Here is a 14,933-nt window from a genome sequence, read left to right as displayed (position 1 = left end):
TCCAAAATCCGCCAATTGTTTTTCAGCCGAATGGAAGACAATCTGTTAATTGCCGTAGTAAAATCAACTTGGATTGGGTTGAACAGGGGCTTGAAATTGTTAAAAGGGGACTTGAAATGGAGTAAATAGGAGTTTGAAACGGTGTAAATAGGGGTTTGAAACGGTGTAAATATGGGTTTGAAACGGTGTAAATATGGGTTTGAAACGGTGTAAATATGGGTTTGAAATTGAGAAAATTGGGGTTTGAAATGGAGTAAATTGGGGTTTGAAATGGAGTAAATTGGGGTTTGAAATGGAGTAAATTGGGGTTTGAAATGGAGTAAACTGGGGTTTGAAATGGAGTAAACTGAGGTGTGAAATGGAGTAAATTGGGGTTTGAAATGGGGTAAATTGGGGTTTGAAATGGAGTAAATTGAGGTGTGAAATGGACTAAATATGGCTTTGAAATGGAGTAAATAGGGCATTGAAATGGAGTAAATAGGGCATTGAAATGGAGTAAATAGGGCATTGAAATGGAGTAAATAGGGGTTTGAAATGGAGTAAATAGGGGTTTGAAATGGAGTAAATAGGGGTTTGAAATGGAGTAAATAGGGGTTTGAAATGGAGTAATAGCCGCTTGGAAATGGAGCAAATAGGGCTTTGAAATGGAGTAAATAGGGCCTTGAAATGGAGTAAATAGTCGCTTTGAAATGGAGTAAATAGGGCTTTGAAATGGGGTAAATTGGGGTTTGAAATGGAGTAAATTGAGGTGTGAAATGGACTAAATATGGCTTTTAAATGGAGTAAATAGGGCTTTGAAATGGAGTAAATAGGGCATTGAAATGGAGTAAATAGGGCATTGAAATGGAGTAAATAGGGGTTTGAAATGGAGTAAATAGGGGTTTGAAATGGAGTAAATAGGGGTTTGAAATGGAGTAAATAGGGGTTTAAAATGGAGTAAATAGGGGTTTGAAATGGAGTAAATAGGGGTTTGAAATGGAGTAAATAGCCGCTTGGAAATGGAGTAAATAGGGCTTTGAAATGGAGTAAATAGGGGTTTGAAATGGAGTAAATTGGGCTTTGAAGTGGAGTAAATAGCTAGGGCTTTGAAATGGAGAAAATAGGGCTTTGAAATGGATTAAATAGGGCTTTGAAATGGAGTAAATAAGGCTTTGAAATGGAGTAAATAGGGCTTTGAAATGGAGTGAACAGAGACTTGAAATGGTGTATTAATGGCTTTGTTTTACACCTTAAACGTGGTGCTAAATATAGAAAAAATATTTAACACCTTCACTTCATTTGGTGTAGTAATGTGATATACGTGGCGTAACTTTGCCTACATTTAACACCATTAAACTAAGTAGTAATATTAGAGTTCAAAAGATTTCCTGAAAAAGATGTTAAAAAGCACTATAAATGGCGTATAAATGCCTAATATTTCGTTCATACTTGCAAATAATATTTGTAAAAGGCGTGAATTTATCATAAAAATGGTGTAGAAGTACACCTTAAATGGTGTCAATTTTGGCACCGAAAAAAACAGCATATATGGTGTAAGAATGCACCATTATTTTTTACAGTGTACTGCTGCCGAGAAACATTGAGAGGAACCTCCGTGGTCTTCCGCCTATTTTTCGGGGAAATTGCTTTCCGAATAGTTTTAGAAATATGCCGCGAGTGCCGGAAATAAAATACTCCCGTGTTCCGCATACCCCCCTCTCCCCCAACCTTCGCCGCTTCCATCATCTGGATGCGAGGGGCTGCTATCTCTCTCTAGAAGATGTACACCTGATTTCAGATTCATGAATTCCTTCATTTTCAACCCTGTGAATTCATGATTCTCTACTGAATACAGAATTCTTAGAAAGAATTCAAAGAATTCAAGAAATTTTTCAATGTTTTAGATGACATCACGCAAGTAAAAATGAATTCACATCCGAATTTATAGATTTTTTTAGTGAATTCACGGAATTCGAGTATGAATTCGTAAATGTTTAAGTGAATTCAGGGAATTTTCTGAATTCATCAATGCTTTAGATGAATTCACTAAATTAAAAAGAGATCTCACTGAATTTATCTGCGATTTCGTAAATTTTGAAGCGAATTCACGAAATTCATCAGTGAATTTGTTGATTTTGAAGTGAGTTCACGGAATTCAACGAATTTCTCTGTGACATTCCAGTACTCAAATGTTTTAAGAGAATTTTCGGTAAATAATTTAGCGATGGACTTGTCAAGTTACGAGTCCCTGTATACCAATTACGGGTAAAAGCTTTAGAAATGAAATGTGTGTACACGGCTGTACCTTTGACTGTACTAAAAGGATTACATGTAAAAGTGAAATCCCTGCCCTTTGCAGTGGCATGAGTTAATAATATGTTAGCTCCCTAAATTATGTTAGGGAGCTAACATATTATTAACTCATGGCAGTGGTTAATTAAATGATGACTTTACTAGTCATCGGTGTATAGGGACTAGTGTTACCGTTATTCCTTATAGCTTTTGGGAGAGCTTGTTTAAATTGATGGAAAGGTTAGCGGACTGAAACACTAACATTATCCGCGCGAGAATTAAATGCCATTGGTTCGTGGGTCGACGTGACTATTTGATTGCGATAATAATGAACTCCGTTTTTGAAAACAATAAACAACTTTAATGATGAATGGTTGAAAAAGCACTTATTTTCAATTAAAATTGAGGTGGATCGCCCAAGTTAAATTTGATCCTAATTTTTTAAAGGGTTGCGCGCGCTATAACCCTGCGCTAAAAGTTTATAAATTTTTAAGAGTCGCAACATATGACTCGCTCCGTTAAGGCGCTAAAGAGATCTGATCTATTTTATTTTTTATCTGGCTATATCCAGAGCTTTTCAAAGGCCCAAGTACATCGTCCTTTCAGGGGCTAAACCCTCTCTTGACTTGTTATACGCGCTGCGCTGACGTACTAGGTTTTTACGTTTTAGAGGTTCTACGAAACGAAAACAGGTTTGTCATTCAAGAACCGCTGGTATGGGTTAGCTAGGCCCATACCACGGTACCACGGAAAATTTTCCCTTTTTCAGCTGCTCGTTTTTCGTTTCTGTAAAAAACTCTAAAACATGCACCGTCATCCCTTTCTCAAGATTTGTTTGCCTCTCCCGCCTACTTGCTTACAAGAATTTACAAAATTACAAAAGGTGAAATACAGTATAAAACGTGAAATACAATAAAAAGCGTTATAAAATGACAAATCAAAAAATTAATACAATTAAAATACAATTAAAACAAATTTAAACATTAAACTAAATTTAAACCCAATTTTAGAAATTTAACAACTAGTCCCTCGATAAGTTATTTAAGAATACTTTTACTGTAAGGTCTGGTTAATATCACAAACATATTTTTATGAGGAAGGGCTCCTGATAGAACTTGTTTGTGAGCTTTCTACATTGCGACCGTTTGAAAAATTTTTATCTGGAGTGGTAACCATGTTAACAGAAAGGATTATTTTTTTGTTTTTGCTACCCGTTTTATTTATATGCTTACCAATAAATGCTATATTTTTTAAGACCCTTGAACAATATATGTTATATCAAAAACGGATTTATGCACTAAGAACGTGGGATCATAGCTTTAGCCTCTGGTACCATCCTCGCATACTTTATTGAGAAACTTCGTCTGCTTATATTTTGACTCCACCCACAAATTCTGTGTATAGAGACTTCTCTATTTTTGTGGTTAAATATTTTTTCCGAAATTGCGCCAGTGGTCAAAAAGCAAAGTGGACAACAATGCTATATAACTCCCGATTTAGTGGAATTAAGTTTTAAAGTTAAGAATATAAATAATTGATGTTTCTTTTTTAAGCATCTAGTTTTTCTTTCTTTATATATTTAACCACGAAAATAGAGATATACAGAATTTGTGGGTGGAGTCAAAATATAAGCAGACGACGTTTCTCAATAAAGTATGCGAGGATGGGTAGTGACAGGGGTAAATAACGAAAGGAGTTAGAGACGCTAGCTTCCGTAGTGTAGAATACAGTGGGACTTTCAAACGTAGACACAGAAAAGAGAAAACGCCTCGGTCGCGCCGCCTATAATTCAAAATAAGTATCATATTTTCCAACCAATAGCGTGGCAGCAAAGATTCGAAAGGCATGCTGGGATATCAATTTTCTAATGTCTGCTAGTATTCGTCTGCTAGTGTTCGTCTGCTTACGACTGAGTGACAATTAGGCTTAGAGTAAAGCTTATTCATTAAGGTGCACTTGGATTAGAAACATGCAACTTTAAAGTTGGTAAATTCTTATTCGATAATGAAATGGAATTAAATGTCGTTTTTGCATCCTTCAATATAGTTTTAGTTGTTTTAATTTCTTTAGTCATAGATACAGTCGATGATCCTGATCCCACAGTTCCCACTAAGCCTTGGCTCACTGGGCCGACTCTGTCTGTAACCGCGCACTTACGGCAAAACAAGTTTGATCACATTTTGAGGATTTCCCCGGCTTCAAATTGCAAATTGTTGACTTATCTTTCTTCTTTAATTAAATCGCTGTTTACTCGTGATTGAATATAATAATTATATTGGGTTGATTTATGAGACGACTTCACAACATCGACACCCGCCATTTTACTTTACCCAGAATACCTTGCGGCGCGAGATTTTAAGGCAAAACTTTTAAGGTTCTGGTCTTATTTACAATACAGTTCCAAAGATGGCACTACGTTAGTTACAAATTCTATGACGTTTCAAGGTCCCACTGTATTCTACACTACGGAATCTAGCGTCTGTAACTCCTTTCGTTATTTACCCCTGGTAGTGAATTTGCTACCTTCAACGTTCTTCTCACATAAATCCGTTTTTGGTTATATTTATTAAGACCCTGGAACAAGGTCCTTCTCTAATATATTGATTTTATTACAGGTTACGTAACCGTCTGCTCGGTTCGATTACAGTAGAGACTTGCTAGTAAACTTGTAATTTGACCATCGTAGTGTCAATATTTATATTGGAAAGTGTATTGATAGACTAAGCATTAGAACAAGGATGTTTAAAAAAACCAAAAGACAAAATCTTTAATTCCGCCTGTAAAAACGGCATTAAAAATATATCGTTAAATAGCATTTAAAATTTTAAGATCATAAAATCGCCACATTTTGGCTATATTCTGTTCAACAGTATTCGGTTGTATGGGACATACGGTCCAATGGGCCAGGAGCGGTGTTTCCACCTAGTAAACTTTATTGTGTTAAGGCAATTTTAGTTCAAAACTGTATTTCAAAAAAAACCCATAGAAAAATCATGATTAAGAAACAAACTGAAAAAGGTTGGATGAAAGTGTCATATGACCAATAAGACACACAGCAAGAAGGTATAGGCATAATACTAAATTGGAAGAAAGTGCTTTTAAAATTTGTTCTATCCCTTAATACTAACCTGTTTGGTAAATGAAGACCGAAAAAAATTAAAAGTCGCGAACAACAAGTAAGAACAACATTTAACAAGACGACCCAAGGGCTCGATATAGTAGCCACATCGTACCGTACTTAACTGGCGTACAGAAAATTTGACTAAATAGCCCCTCGATGAGCTACTGTTTTAAAATTATTACTGATTTTTTTTCACTTCAGTTATAATTATAGTGTGATACGAACGGAAAACGTGAGTGAGTACCCCCACGATGTGCATCCATTAACAGTAATGGTAAAACGATTTACCCGAAAAAAAGGCTGAAGTACTGAAGATCAGAGTGAATAGCCCCTCGATGCCCTAACAAAAAATCATAACCCTTAATCCTTACTTCAATAAATTTAGTCATGTTATACTTGTAATATCTGGGGCTCCTAGCTAGTACCTTCTTTTAAAACTCTTCTCGATTTATAGAAAATACACGTAACTTCTAATAGTAAACACCACCTTAAAACCGTTCTAAATATAACGTAGGTATATACTTCCTTTTGATTTATAAATATTCCTCTTGATTTCTTTGAATTTTGAAATAGAGGAGCAGGATAAAAAGCGTGAAACCCTTATTGTCGACGGGTGACATGAATTTTAAAGGGAGTATTAAACCTCCAATTTAAATTAAGGCAATACCATAATGCTGTCTCTCGCTTTAAATTTATCGAGCAAAAAAAAAAACACAATTCGAGTAAAACACAATTCTCAATGTTTAACTTTACTAGTACAAATAAATCTAATTCTTAAACTTGCTGTTAAAATACACTAACGAAAAATATCACCTCACCACAATTTTCTCCCATTCATTCTCCCTTCAATGACGAACGAAAAATTTTAAACTACCAAAGGCATTTACCGTGGGACACTACAATGCCGCCAGGGGAGGCCAAACTAAGAGCCTCATCGTAGATGTACATCATAAGATGTGGCTAAGAAATCGCGAATGGCTGGGCATCACCCCAAGGGCTTTCGAGACATCTGCACGTTTACAAATATTAGAAAATAAGGTCTTCCAAAAGCAGGTTCGAGTATTTATCGAGCCTTAATCTGATACTCGAAACTTCTTCGAGTCTCAGAAAATATCTTATGGAGTACTCGAGTCTTATTGAGTACTCGCACAGCACTAAATAAAACACGTCGAAACACGCGTCTCGTTAAAATATCAGGTCATTTGGATCAATAGGACCAAGGATCTGACCAAAAATGTACCTCCTCCCTTAGAAACTTGCTTTAATTTTCGGTTCCTTTGATTTTTTTCAAAAGTCGGGCTTATACTTGTAAATCGAATCTTTGAACGGGCTTCTATAGCGTGAGCAGCTTGCGTCGTCGAGTGCGTGATCGAGTGAGCTATTGTCAAAATAAAAACACTGAACAATACTTTTAATGATTTAAGCTGGGCCCAGTGGTATTTATACTCTATCGTTTGAAAAAATATCTCATCGAAAAGATGAATACACGAAAAAAATAATGAATACCAAAGAATTCATTGCGGAATTCAGTGAATTCGTGCGCATTCTTATAGAATTCGAGCTCATTTTTCTGAATTCAAATGAATTCATGCTAATTGTCGCGAATACAATTGAATTCATTGACACTGTTGGGAATACGCTGGAATTCATATGAATTCACAAAATTATTTCGGAGAATTCAGTAAATTTGCCAAAGATTTTTTTGAATTCATAAAGTTTGATCAGGAATTTCGCATGAATTCATGAAATGTTTTGGGAATTCACTTGAATTCAAAGGGCAATTCTTGATTCGTTTGAATTCACTTGAATACATGGAATATTTCGTGGAATTCAGAAGTTTGTTTTTGAAATTCACATGGAATTCAGCCAGTGATGTACACCGAATTCCTTAAGTAAGGATTAAGGGTTATGATCTTTTGTTAGGGCATCGAGGGGCTATTCACTCTGATCTTCAGTACTTCAGCCTTTTTTTCGGGTAAATCGTTTTACCATTACTGTTAATGGATGCACATCGTTGGGGTACTCACTCACGTTTTCCGTTCGTATCACACTATAATTATAACTGAAGTGAAAAAAAACAGTAATAATTTTAAAACAGTAGCTCATCGAGGGGCTATTTAGTCAAATTTTCTGTACGCCAGTTTAGTACGGTACGATGTGGCTACTATATCGAGCCCTTGGGTCGTCTTGTTAAATGTTGTTCTTACTTGTTGTTCGCGACTTTTAATTTTTTTCGGTCTTCATTTACCAAACAGGTTAGTATTAAGGGATAGAACAAATTTTAAAAGCACTTTCTTCCAATTTAGTATTATGCCTATACCTTCTTGCTGTGTGTCTTATTGGTCATATGACACTTTCATCCAACCTTTTTCAGTTTGTTTCTTAATCATGATTTTTCTACGGGTTTTTTTTTGAAATACAGTTTTGAACTAAAATTGCCTTAACACAATAAAGTTTACTAGGTGGAAACACCGCTCCTGGCCCATTGGACCGTATGTCCCATACAACCGAATACTGTTGAACAGAATATAGCCAAAATGTGGCGATTTTATGATCTTAAAATTTTAAATGCTATTTAACGATATATTTTTAATGCCGTTTTTACAGGCGGAATTAAAGATTTTGTCTTTTGGTTTTTTTAAACATCCTTGTTCTAATGCTTAGTCTATCAATACACTTTCCAATATAAATATTGACACTACGATGGTCAAATTACAAGTTTACTAGCAAGTCTCTATTGTAATCGAACCGAGCAGAAGCTTAGCTAACGTAACCTGTAATAAAATCAATATATTAGAGAAGGACCTTGTTCCAGGGTCTTAATAAATATAACCAAAAACGGATTTATGTGAGAAGAACGTTGAAGGTAGCAAATTCACTACCCATCCTCGCATAGTTTATTGAGAAACGTCGTCTGCTTATATTTTGACTCCACCCACAAATTCTGTATATCTCTATTTTCGTGGTTAAATATATAAAGAAAGAAAAACTAGATGCTTAAAAAAGAAACATCAATTATTTATATTCTTAACTTTAAAACTTAATTCCACTAAATCGGGAGTTATATAGCATTGTTGTCCACTTTGCTTTTTTACCACTGGCGCAATTTCGGAAAAAATATTTAACCACAAAAATAGAGAAGTCTCTATACACAGAATTTGTGGGTGGAGTCAAAATATAAGCAGACGAAGTTTCTCAATAAAGTATGCGAGGATGGTACCAGAGGCTAAAGCTATGATCCCACGTTCTTAGTGCATAAATCCGTTTTTGATATAACATATATTGTTCAAGGGTCTTAAAAAATATAGCATTTATTGGTAAGCATATAAATAAAACGGGTAGCAAAAACAAAAAAATAATCCTTTCTGTTAACATGGTTACCACTCCAGATAAAAAATTTTCAAACGGTCGCAGTGTAGAAAGCTCACAAACAAGTTCTATCAGGAGCCCTTCCTCATAAAAATATGTTTGTGATATTAACCAGACCTTACAGTAAAAGTATTCTTAAATAACTTATCGAGGGACTAGTCCCTATACACCGATGACTAGTAAAGTCATCATTTAATTAACCACTGCCATGAGTTAATAATATGTTAGCTCCCTAACATAATTTAGGGAGCTAACATATTATTAACTCATGCCACTGCAAAGGGCAGGGATTTCACTTTTACATGTAATCCTTTTAGTACAGTCAAAGGTACAGCCGTGTACACACATTTCATTTCTAAAGCTTTTACCCGTAATTGGTATACAGGGACTCGTAACTTGACAAGTCCATCGCTAAATTATTTACCGAAAATTCTCTTAAAACATTTGAGTACTGGAATGTCACAGAGAAATTCGTTGAATTCCGTGAACTCACTTCAAAATCAACAAATTCACTGATGAATTTCGTGAATTCGCTTCAAAATTTACGAAATCGCAGATAAATTCAGTGAGATCTCTTTTTAATTTAGTGAATTCATCTAAAGCATTGATGAATTCAGAAAATTCCCTGAATTCACTTAAACATTTACGAATTCATACTCGAATTCCGTGAATTCACTAAAAAAGTCTATAAATTCGGATGTGAATTCATTTTTACTTGCGTGATGTCATCTAAAACATTGAAAAATTTCTTGAATTCTTTGAATTCTTTCTAAGAATTCTGTATTCAGTAGAGAATCATGAATTCACAGGGTTGAAAATGAAGGAATTCATGAATCTGAAATCAGGTGTACATCTTCTAGAGAGAGATAGCAGCCCCTCGATCGAAACTTAACAGTTGTAGCGTTGAATTTTGAATAGAGAAGTTCGATTTCAAATTTCATTATTGAATTTTTATGGCAGGCCAAACTATATTAAATGTAGGCTCTGATAAGGAAGAAATCTAATGTGTTTAAAGCTAGTACATCTTCTCAGGGCGGGTGGACTTGAAACACATATACATTAATCGTTGTGTTAAATAATAATTCAATTATATGAAGAGAGACTCCACTTTTAAGGGACGTGTTCATTATCAAGTTCCCTCCAATTATAAAGGAGTATGTTTTACGTTATCAACCGATTTGAAGGCCTATGTAAATATAAGGAAATGGTGAAACACACCATAATCCGTAACCTGTACTTTCATATTATTATATAATGATGTTTATACAGACAAATATATATTTAATTCAGGGTAAATAAGCAAGTCACAGTAAATTGTTGAGATATTATTGGAGTTTTATTGAAAGTTTTGTTTTGATACCCAAGATCTTGGAACTTTCCTGATTGAATGCCTGACATTTTCAAACTGTTCAATAATGAACAATGCTAACTTTTGAATACCCATTGAACGCTGTTTTTCTTATAGTGTTGTTTTCAAGCCAAAAACTCTCGTTTAAACCTTAAAAACACTCTCTTGTGAACGCCCATAACGCTCTCATTTGAGCGTCAAAAACAATCTCGCTTCAACGCCATAAACATCATCGTCTGAATGCCAAAAATTTGTTATTTGAACGTCTAAAACGCTCTTCTTTTCATACTTATATAACCTATAGAACGCCATAACTACCATAACTGAACGCTTCATTAGCGCAAGGTGGTTATTCAAAATTGAATGGGATAAAGATTTCATTTTGAATGGTAATATAGAAGCTGTTCAAAAATGAATGCTAGCGTTAAGTTTTGTTCGATATGACAGTAGTTTGTTCAAAAACGAATGCTAATGGTTAGATATGAACGCGTAAAACACTCCTTCTTCAAAATTGAATGTCTCTGGTTAAATCTGAATGCGTCAATAGAGGCTCATTCAAAATTGAACGGTAGCTATCATATTTGAATGCAAAAAGCACGCTCATTTTTACCTCTCCGTGTGACGTAGTCCAGGAGAGGTTCTGTAACGGCCGTGTCTGTCTGTCTGTCTGTCTGTCTGTCTGTGTGTGTGTATGTCTGTCTGTCTGTCCGTTGTTACACCCACGTGACCGCGTTCGCAGTTTGCGTATCGGAGCAAACGTGTTCCCAATTTCCGGACCGCATTGACAGTTCACAGAAATTTGGAAAATTGTATTTCTCTCCGTTGGCTACTCTATACTTGAGTTCTCACACCACCATGTTTGGTCTTCGTCCATCCAATATGAACACCAGTCTGGTACTTTTCTGGCTTCCACCACCACCATCTTCTATTCTTTGTCAATCCCACATTGACACCAGTCCGCACTTACACTGGCTTCTAACACCACCATCCACTGGTCTTCCGTCTATTCCATATAGACACCAATCTGTATCATCAAAAGTATATAGATCTATAAAAACAAAAAGTACAGTTCATAGGTTCTTCCTCGCGCCGTGTAATATGAGAATCCCCGCTTCATTTCAAAATAGTGCCGACCCCCCTCCGCGTATGATTACATTCACGACCGTAGCACAGGTACATGCGTAAAAAGGCTCTCACAAAGTAGAGCCAAGAAAACTTGGTCATCTAGTTAAGCATCGCGTCTGTGGTCATACATAGCCCACTCGATTACGCGCATCACGACGCTGCGCTGCTCGCGCTATAGCGCTATAGCGCGAGCAGCGCAGCGTCCGGGACCGGGAGCGCGGATCGAATGGGCTATGGGTCATAATATCGGGTTCTTGGCTCTTGCATTTTTTTTTACAGTGAGTCCGGTAACGGTTTCTACAATCTTTTGACATAATAAGACAATTAATAAAGCAAATAATGCCACGGAAGAAAAGCCAAGCGCAATTGGATGCAATAACTTCCAAAAACCAGCAAACTCAGTGTAACTTTTATGTAGTATTTAAAGAAGATGTTGGTGTACAAACGTATGAAACCAGCGCCAGTGAGTTAAAGAGCAAAGGCTTAGTGAAAGTTAGCGCTGAAATCCAGACAGACTTTGGTTTAAACATAAGAAATGTTGAAACTCAAACGGAGATTTTTGGATTTAACGTACCATCTCAGAAATGGGAAGAAATAAATTGCTTTAATAGTTTAAACCTAGTTGAAAATAGTCGTAAACGAAAGTTATATTTGGATAAAGAGACTTGCACAGCCGATGACAGTTTTGGACCCAAACGAAGACGAGCTCTATCAATTTCAACAGAAGCCACTGCGTTTGATACGACGTTCAATGAATTAGAACTTATTTCTCCAGCCATATTAGCTTTAAAAACATTTACAGAGAGTTTAAGTCAAGGTATGTAAATCCTTTTGTTTACCTCGCAATAATAATAATTGATGAATAATTGGACATATTATATGCTTAGCAGGAGCTTCTATTAGAATTTTAAAAGACTATAATGGACTTGTGGAATACCTTGAGATTTACCAGGAGAATGGGTTACTGGCTGTAGCAAATTATTATGATGCTCCGCGACGCTTGTTGTTTTCTTGTGATGGAACCTTGTCAATATTGACACTTTTCAAAGGTGTAGAACAAATTAAGTACTACAATTTTGAAACTCAAACCCTAAATGTGGAAATAGTCACCAATGCCATGGCGTCACTGGATAAAAAATACGTTTTTTGTACTGGAATAAGGAAGGTATGATGAACTCTAATGTTGTCATTGTTAAATGTGACTTAATACTTAAAAACAATGGATCTCTCCAATAGGATGAAGCAATGGGGATGGAATGTACCAAAAAGCTTCAAAAACATGTTTATCCATTTGAGCGTTATCAAGCTACTGATTGTTTTGTATGGTTTGTACCTCCACCCAATGCTGCTAAAGAAAAAATTCGGGAAAGGCTGTACCAATGTACAAATTGTCGTAGCCTTAACTGGTAAAAGCTTACAATCCACCAAGCTGTGGAGCTTGAATTTGACTTGGGAATAACATAACACATTACTTTCAGGTACATGACGGATTGCAAAAAGAAAAAAGAACAAGTCACCCCGAGATCCAAACTAAAGAGGCAGTCTGTTGATTCACGATGCAGGATTACCATTTTGACTCCCAAGTCCAAGCGAAAAAGGTTGTTGCAAAGTAAACGCAAACGATCATCACTAGTTCGAAAAGTAAAGGATCTAGAAAGCAAACTTATAGCGACCTCCTTGGAACTAAACCAAGAACACGATGGGGAAATGAAAAAAATCGTTGCTGAAATTAACATGAAAGGACGTAACGATTTGGATCAAATATTTAGTGAAGCCATGAAAAAAAACAAGACTATTGGATTGGCATTAAGAAAAGCATGGGAGCTTGATAAGGTCGTAGACCAAATGTTTTTTATATAAATTAATAGACTTTCATAACTGTAATACTTTTTTATGACATGGTACATATACGTACCCGAGTGTAAATATCGCCAGACGTTGCGCGGACGCGCATGATAAAACTCAATAAAGATTTACCCCATTATTAACTTGAGTCTCGTGTTTGCTTATTGCTAGGCCTTAACATTGGCGACGGAACGAGGCGAGATCTCACGCGGGCATAGCAGATAACAACAATATTAATAAAAAAAAAACACTACAGTCACTGTCATCAACATTGGACAATCACAGACTTCTACCGACCAGCATGGCTCGCTCTTCCTTTGGGCAATTACCGCCTTTTGACGCTAATTCCGATAAATGGACGATATATACTGAACGATTGGATTTGTTCTTCACCGCCAACGGGATTCAAGAAAACCACGAGGAAACTGCTGCAGCCAACCTGGCAGTGGCCGATCAAAAACGCGCCATCTTATTAACCGTCTTGGGCACCTCAACCTATACGTTACTGCGTACCCTCATCGCTCCTGTCAAGCCATGCCAAAAAACCTACAGCGAGATTATAGACATCCTAACCAAGCACTTCGAACCAGTACCGACGGAAATAGTAGAGAGGTGCAAATTCTATAAGCGAGACCGAAAATTCGGAGAATCCGTTGCCACTTACGTCGCGGCCTTGATAAAAGGAGCTGAATTCTGCAACTTTGGCGCTACCCTAGACGTAATGCTGCGTGATAGACTGATTTGCGGAATCAACAACGATCATGTCCAGAAACAGTTGTTAGCCGTCAAGAACATAGACCTCCAACTCGCCATCAGCACTGCCCAAGCTCACGAAACAGCAGAACAGGACGCTAGAGAGCTGAAAAACCACAATCATACTGACGATGTGATCAACAGAATATCCACCAATCAGTACCAATCAAGCAGAAACAACAGGGGACGTACGGTCAATACACAACGACAGCAGCCCTACACCAGATATGTCGACACAGCAAGGAAACCATGCATCCGTTGCACATCCACAACTCATCCAGAATGGGAGTGCCCATATTCAGCTTACGCATGTCGAGGCTGCGGAACAAAAGGTCACCTGGAAAAAGCCTGTCGTCGGCGAGCAAGAACAGAGAGTCGAAACTGGCGACAACCACGACCGTCCGGGCAAGACACACAAACTGACCCGAACCACATTCAAGATAGTGACAACGACCAGGAATCCAACGCACAACAGGATCCATACGAACCTAACGCGCCCCAGTACCTACCGGAATATGACATATTCAACATAGAAGATCAGCATCAATCACAACGTCACCAGACAACCCGTCGGGTGAAACCCTCCCCACCGTTGATCGTATCACTTCTAATCAACGATACACCGATGTCATTTCAAATCGACACGGGCTCAGGATACACCATTATATCAGAAACACGTTATTCCGAATTACAAATATCAGAGCCTCTCCACCAAGGGCCCAAGCATCTATCAGCCTACACCGGACATCCTCTAGACATCAAGGGTGAAGTTACCGTTGACGTAAAGTACAAACAACTTACGCTTAAATTACCGCTAGTCGTAGTAGCCGGGAACGCCAAAAGCATCATGGGACGAGACTGGATTTTTTCCGACCTGCAAATGCTTCCATTGCCAGATCAAATGGTCAACCACGTCGAGGTACCACCGCATGAATTGACGAACTTGCTCGACAAATATGAAGCCATCTTCTCACCGGGAATGGGCTGTCTCAAGAACGTGAAAGTGACGCTACACATCCGGGAGGACGCACCAACACCGAAATTTCACAAAGCCAGATCTATACCATACCATTTAAAAGAGAAAGTGGAGGATGAAATACG

Source organism: Phalangium opilio, unplaced genomic scaffold, assembly GCF_054372755.1.
Source record: "Phalangium opilio isolate 3A_F unplaced genomic scaffold, DU_Popi_V2 ptg000009l_1, whole genome shotgun sequence".
In the NCBI taxonomy this organism is placed as follows: Eukaryota; Metazoa; Arthropoda; class Arachnida; order Opiliones; family Phalangiidae; genus Phalangium; species Phalangium opilio.
The sequence above is the reverse complement of the archived record's forward strand: the minus strand, read 5'-3'. Positions refer to the sequence as shown.